We start from the raw sequence: 8,527 nt of genomic DNA, 5'->3' as shown, positions 1-8,527 counted from the left end.
TCTGTATGAACATGGAAATATCTACACCGCTATCTGTATGAACATGGAAATGTCTACACCGCTATCAGTATGAACATGGAAATATCTACACCGCTATGTGTATGAACATGGATATATCTACACAGCCGTCGGGATGAACATGGAAATATCCACACCGCTATCTGTATAAACATGCATATACCTTCACCGCTATCTGTATAAACATGGAAATATCTACACCGCTATCTGTATGAACATGGAAATATCTACACCGCTATCTTTTTGAAGATGGAAATATATACACCGCTATCTGCATGAAAACGGAAATATCTACACAGCTATCTGCATATACATGGAAATATCTACACAGCTATCTCTTTACACATGGAAATAACTACACCGCTATCTGTATGAACATGGAGGTATCAACACCGCCATCTGTATGAACATGGAAATATCTGCACCGCCATCTGAATGAACATATAAATATCTACACCTCCATTTGTATTAAGATGGAGATATCTACACCGCTATCTGAATAAACATGGAAATATCTACACCGCTATCTGTATAAACATGGAAATATCTACACCGCTATCTGCATAAACATGGAAATATCTACACTGCTACCTGTATAAACATGGAAATATCAGCACCGCTATCTGTATGAACATGGAAATATCTCCATCGCTATCTGTATGAACATGGAAATATCTACACCGCTATCTGCATGAACATGGAAATATCTACAAAGCTATCTGAATGAACATGGAAATATCTACACCGCTATCTGTTTGAACATGTAAATATCTACACCGCTATCTGCATGAAAATGGAAATATCTACAAAGCTATCTGCATATACATGGAAATATCTATACTGCTATCTCTTTACACATGGAAATAACTACACCGCTATATCTATAAAGATAGAAATATCTACACCGCTATCTGTATAAACATGGAAATATCTACACCGCTATCTGTATAAACATGGAAATATCTACACCACTACCTGTATAAACATGGAAATATCAGCACCGCTATCTGTATGAACATGGAATTATCTACACTGCTATCTGTATGAACATGGAAATATCTACACCGCTATCTGTATGATCATGGAAATATCTACACCGCTATCTGTATGAACATGGAATTATCTACACCGCTATCTGTTTGAACATGGAAATATCTACACCGCTGTCTGCATGAAAATGGAAATATCTACACAGCTATCTGCATACACATGGAAATATCTACACAGCTATCTCTTAACACATGGAAATAAGAAGTCTACTATCTCTATAAACATGGAAATATCTACACCGCCATCCGTATGAACATGGAAATATCTGCACCGCCATCTGTATGAACATATAAATATCTACACCACCATATGTATTAAGAAAGAAATATCTAAACCGCTATCTGTGTGAACATTGAAATATCTACACCGCTATCTGTATGAACATTGAAATATATACACCACTGCCTGTATAAACATTGAAATATCAGCACCGCTATCTGTATGAACATGGAAATATCTACACCGCTATCTGTATGAACATGGAAATATCTACACCGCTATCTGTATGAACATGGAAATATCTACACCGCTCTCTGTATGAACATGGAAATATCTACACCGCTATCTGTATGAACATGGAAATATCTACACCGCTATCTGTATGAATGTGGAAATATCTACACAGCCATCTGGATGAACATGGAAATATCTACTCTGCTATCTGTGTAAACATGCATAGATCTTCACCCCTATCTGTATAAACATGGAAATATCTACAACGCTATCTGTATGAACATGGAAATATCTACACCGCTATCTGTATGAACATGGAAATATCTACACCGCTATCTGTTTGAACATGGAAATATCTACACCGCTATCTGCATGAAAATGGAAATATCTACACTGCTATCTGCATATACATGGAAATATCTACACAGCTATCTCTTTACACATGGAAATAACTACACCGCTATCTGAATGAACATGGAAATATCTACACCGCCATCTGTATGAACATGGAAATATGTGCACCGCCATCTGTATGAACATATAAATATCTACACCGCCATCTGTATTAAGATGGAGATATCTACACTGCTATCTGTATAAACATGGAAATATCTACACCGCTATCTGTATAAACATGGAAATATCTACACCGCTATCTATATAAACATGGAAATATCTACCCCGCTACCTGCATAAACATGGAAATAGCAGCACCGCTATCTGTATGAACATGGAAATATCTACACCGCTATCTGTATGAACATGGAAATATCTACACCGCCATCTATATGAACATGGAAATATGTGCACCGCCATCTGTATGAACATATAAATATCCACACCGCCATCTGTATTAAGATGGAGATATCTACACTGCTATCTGTATAAACATGGAAATATCTACACCGCTATCTGTATAAACATGGAAATATCTACACTGCTACCTGTATAAACATGGAAATATCAGCACCGCTATCTGTATGAACATGGAAATATCTACACCGCTATCTGTATGAACATGGAAATGTCTACACCGCTATCAGTATGAACATGGAAATATCTACACAGCTATGTGTATGAACATGGATATATCTACACAGCCCTCGGGATGAACATGGAAATATCCACACAGCTATCTGTATAAACATGCATATACCTTCACCGCTATCTGTATAAACATGGAAATATCTACACCGCTATCTGTATGAACATGGTAATATCTACACCGCTATCTGTTTGAAGATGGAAATATATACACCGCTATCTGCATGAAAATGGAAATATCTACACAGCTATCTGCATATACATGGAAATATCTACACAGCTATCTCTTTACACATGGAAATAACTACACCGCTATCTGTATGAACATGGAAATATCAACACCGCCATCTGTATGAACATGGAAATATCTGCACCGCCATCTGAATGAACATATAAATATCTACACCGCCATTTGTATTAAGATGGAGATATCTACACCGCTATCTGAATAAACATGGAAATATCTACACCGCTATCTGTATAAACATGGAAATATCTACACCGCTATCTGCATAAACATGGAAATATCTACACTGCTACCTGTATAAACATGGAAATATCAGCACCGCTATCTGTATGAACATGGAAATATCTACATCGCTATCTGTATGAACATGGAAATATCTACACCGCTATCTGCATGAACATGGAAATATCTACAAAGCTATCTGAATGAACATGGAAATATCTACACCGCTATCTGTTTGAACATGTAAATATCTACACCGCTATCTGCATGAAAATGGAAATATCTACAAAGCTATCTGCATATACATGGAAATATCTACACTGCTATCTCTTTACACATGGAAATAACTACACCGCTATATCTATAAAGATAGAAATATCTACACCGCTATCTGTATAAACATGGAAATATCTACACCGCTATCTGTATAAACATGGAAATATCTACACCACTACCTGTATAAACATGGAAATATCAGCACCGCTATCTGTATGAACATGGAATTATCTACACCGCTATCTGTATGAACATGGAAATATCTACACCGCTATCTGTATGATCATGGAAATATCTACACCGCTATCTGTATGAACATGGAATTATCTACACCGCTATCTGTTTGAACATGGAAATATCTACACCGCTGTCTGCATGAAAATGGAAATATCTACACAGCTATCTGCATACACATGGAAATATCTACACAGCTATCTCTTAACACATGGAAATAAGAAGTCTGCTATCTCTATAAACATGGAAATATCTACACCGCCATCCGTATGAACATGGAAATATCTGCACCGCCATCTGTATGAACATATAAATATCTACACCACCATATGTATTAAGAAAGAAATATCTAAACCGCTATCTGTGTGAACATTGAAATATCTACTCCGCTATCTGTATGAACATTGAAATATATACACCACTGCCTGTATAAACATTGAAATATCAGCACCGCTATCTGTATGAACATGGAAATATCTACACCGCTATCTGTATGAACATGGAAATATCTACACCGCTATCTGTATGAACATGGAAATATCTACACCGCTATCTGTATGAACATGGAAATATCTACACCGCTATCTGTATGAACATGGAAATATCTACACCGCTATCTGTATGAACGTGGAAATATCTACACAGCCATCTGGATGAACATGGAAATATCTACTCTGCTATCTGTGTAAACATGCATAGATCTTCACCCCTATCTGTATAAACATGGAAATATCTACACCGCTATCTGTATGAACATGGAAATATCTACACCGCTATCTGTATGAACATGGAAATATCTACACCGCTATCTGTTTGAACATGGAAATATCTACACCGCTATCTGCATGAAAATGGAAATATCTACACTGCTATCTGCATATACATGGAAATATCTACACAGCTATCTCTTTACACATGGAAATAACTACACCGCTATCTGTATGAACATGGAAATATCTACACCGCCATCTGTATGAACATGGAAATATGTGCACCACCATCTGTATGAACATATAAATATCTACACCGCCATCTGTATTAAGATGGAGATATCTACACTGCTATCTGTATAAACATGGAAATATCTACACCGCTATCTGTATAAACATGGAAATATCTACACTGCTACCTGTATAAACATGGAAATATCAGCACCGCTATCTGTATGAACATGGAAATATCTACACCGCTATCTGTATGAACATGGAAATGTCTACACCGCTATCAGTATGAACATGGAAATATCTACACCGCTATGTCTATGAACATGGATATATCTACACAGCCCTCGGGATGAACATGGAAATATCCACACCGCTATCTGTATAAACATGCATATACCTTCACCGCTATCTGTATAAACATGGAAATATCTACACCGCTATCTGTATGAACATGGAAATATCTACACCGCTATCTGTTTGAAGATGGAAATATATACACCGCTATCTGCATGAAAATGGAAATATCTACACAGCTATCTGCATATACATGGAAATATCTACACAGCTATCTCTTTACACATGGAAATAACTACACCGCTATCTGTATGAACATGGAAATATCAACACCGCCATCTGTATGAACATGGAAATATCTGCACCGCCATCTGAATGAACATATAAATATCTACACCGCCATTTGTATTAAGATGGAGATATCTACACCGCTATCTGAATAAACATGGAAATATCTACACCGCTATCTGTATAAACATGGAAATATCTACACCGCTATCTGCATAAACATGGAAATATCTACACTGCTACCTGTATAAACATGGAAATATCAGCACCGCTATCTGTATGAACATGGAAATATCTACATCGCTATCTGTATGAACATGGAAATATCTACACCGCTATCTGCATGAACATGGAAATATCTACAAAGCTATCTGAATGAACATGGAAATATCTACACCGCTATCTGTTTGAACATGTAAATATCTACACCACTATCTGCATGAAAATGGAAATATCTACAAAGCTATCTGCATATACATGGAAATATCTACACTGCTATCTCTTTACACATGGAAATAACTACACCGCTATATCTATAAAGATAGAAATATCTACACCGCTATCTGTATAAACATGGAAATATCTACACCGCTATCTGTATAAACATGGAAATATCTACACCACTACCTGTATAAACATGGAAATATCAGCACCGCTATCTGTATGAACATGGAATTATCTACACTGCTATCTGTATGAACATGGAAATATCTACACCGCTATCTGTATGATCATGGAAATATCTACACCGCTATCTGTATGAACATGGAATTATCTACACCGCTATCTGTTTGAACATGGAAATATCTATACCGCTGTCTGCATGAAAATGGAAATATCTACACAGCTATCTGCATACACATGGAAATATCTACACAGCTATCTCTTAACACATGGAAATAAGAAGTCTGCTATCTCTATAAACATGGAAATATCTACACCGCCATCCGTATGAACATGGAAATATCTGCACCGCCATCTATATGAACATATAAATATCTACACCACCATATGTATTAAGAAAGAAATATCTAAACCGCTATCTGTGTGAACATTGAAATATCTACACCGCTATCTGTATGAACATTGAAATATATACACCACTGCCTGTATAAACATTGAAATATCAGCACCGCTATCTGTATGAACATGGAAATATCTACACCGCTATCTGTATGAACATGGAAATATCTACACCGCTATCTGTATGAACATGGAAATATCTACACCGCTCTCTGTATGAACATGGAAATATCTACACCGCTATCTGTATGAACATGGAAATATCTACACCGCTATCTGTATGAACGTGGAAATATCTACACAGCCATCTGGATGAACATGGAAATATCTACTCTGCTATCTGTGTAAACATGCATAGATCTTCACCCCTATCTGTATAAACATGGAAATATCTACAACGCTATCTGCATGAACATGGAAATATCTACACCGCTATCTGCATGAACATGGAAATATCTACACCGCTATCTGTTTGAACATGGAAATATCTACACCGCTATCTGCATGAAAATGGAAATATCTACACTGCTATCTGCATATACATGGAAATATCTACACAGCTATCTCTTTACACATGGAAATAACTACACCGCTATCTGTATGAACATGGAAATATCTACACCGCCATCTGTATGAACATGGAAATATGTGCACCGCCATCTGTATGAACATATAAATATCTACACCGCCATCTGTATTAAGATGGAGATATCTACACTGCTATCTGTATAAACATGGAGATATCTACACCGCTATCTGTATAAACATGGAAATATCTACACCGCTATCTATATAAACATGGAAATATCTACCCCGCTACCTGCATAAACATGGAAATAGCAGCACCGCTATCTGTATGAACATGGAAATATCTACACCGCTATCTGTATGAACATGGAAATATCTACACCGCCATCTGTATGAACATGGAAATATGTGCACCGCCATCTGTATGAACATATAAATATCTACACCGCCATCTGTATTAAGATGGAGATATCTACACTGCTATCTGTATAAACATGGAAATATCTACACCACTATCTGTATAAACATGGAAATATCTACACTGCTACCTGTATAAACATGGAAATATCAGCACCGCTATCTGTATGAACATGGAAATATCTACACCGCTATCTGTATGAACATGGAAATGTCTACACCGCTATCAGTATGAACATGGAAATATCTACACCGCTATGTGTATGAACATGGATATATCTACACAGCCCTCGGGATGAACATGGAAATATCCACACCGCTATCTGTATAAACATGCATATATCTTCACCGCTATCTGTATAAACATGGAAATATCTACACCGCTATCTGTTTGAACATGGAAATATCTACACCGCTATCTGCATGAAAATGGAAATATCTACACTGCTATCTGCATATACATGGAAATATCTACACAGCTATCTCTTTACACATGGAAATAACTACACCGCTATCTGTATGAACATGGAAATATCTACACCGCCATCTGTATGAACATGGAAATATGTGCACCGCCATCTGTATGAACATATAAATATCTACACCGCCATCTGTATTAAGATGGAGATATCTAAACTGCTATCTGTATAAACATGGAAATATCTACACCGCTATCTGTATAAACATGGAAATATCTACACCGCTATCTATATAAACATGGAAATATCTACCCCGCTACCTGCATAAACATGGAAATAGCAGCACCGCTATCTGTATGAACATGGAAATATCTACACCGCTATCTGTATGAACATGGAAATATCTACACCGCCATCTGTATGAACATGGAAATATGTGCACCGCCATCTGTATGAACATATAAATATCTACACCGCCATCTGTATTAAGATGGAGATATCTACACTGCTATCTGTATAAACATGGAAATATCTACACCGCTATCTGTATAAACATGGAAATATCTACACCGCTATCTATATAAACATGGAAATATCTACCCCGCTACCTGCACAAACATGGAAATAGCAGCACCGCTATCTGTATGAACATGGAAATAGCTACACCGTTATCTGTATGAACATGGAAATATCTACACCGCCATCTGTATGAACATGGAAATATGTGCACCGCCATCTGTATGAACATATAAATATCTACACCGCCATCTGTATTAAGATGGAGATATCTACACTGCTATCTGTATAAACATGGAAATATCTACACCGCTATCTGTATAAACATGGAAATATCTACACTGCTACCTGTATAAACATGGAAATATCAGCACCGCTATCTGTATGAACATGGAAATATCTACACCGCTATGTGTATGAACATGGATATATCTACACAGCCCTCGGGATGAACATGGAAATATCCACACCGCTATCTGTATAAACATGCATATACCTTCACCGCTATCTGTATAAACATGGAAATATCTACACCGCTATCTGTATGAACATGG

The sequence above is a fragment of the Gorilla gorilla genome, chromosome 12 (assembly GCF_029281585.2).
Source record: "Gorilla gorilla gorilla isolate KB3781 chromosome 12, NHGRI_mGorGor1-v2.1_pri, whole genome shotgun sequence".
Classification (NCBI taxonomy): Eukaryota; Metazoa; Chordata; class Mammalia; order Primates; family Hominidae; genus Gorilla; species Gorilla gorilla.
Note: the sequence above shows the minus strand (reverse complement) of the source record.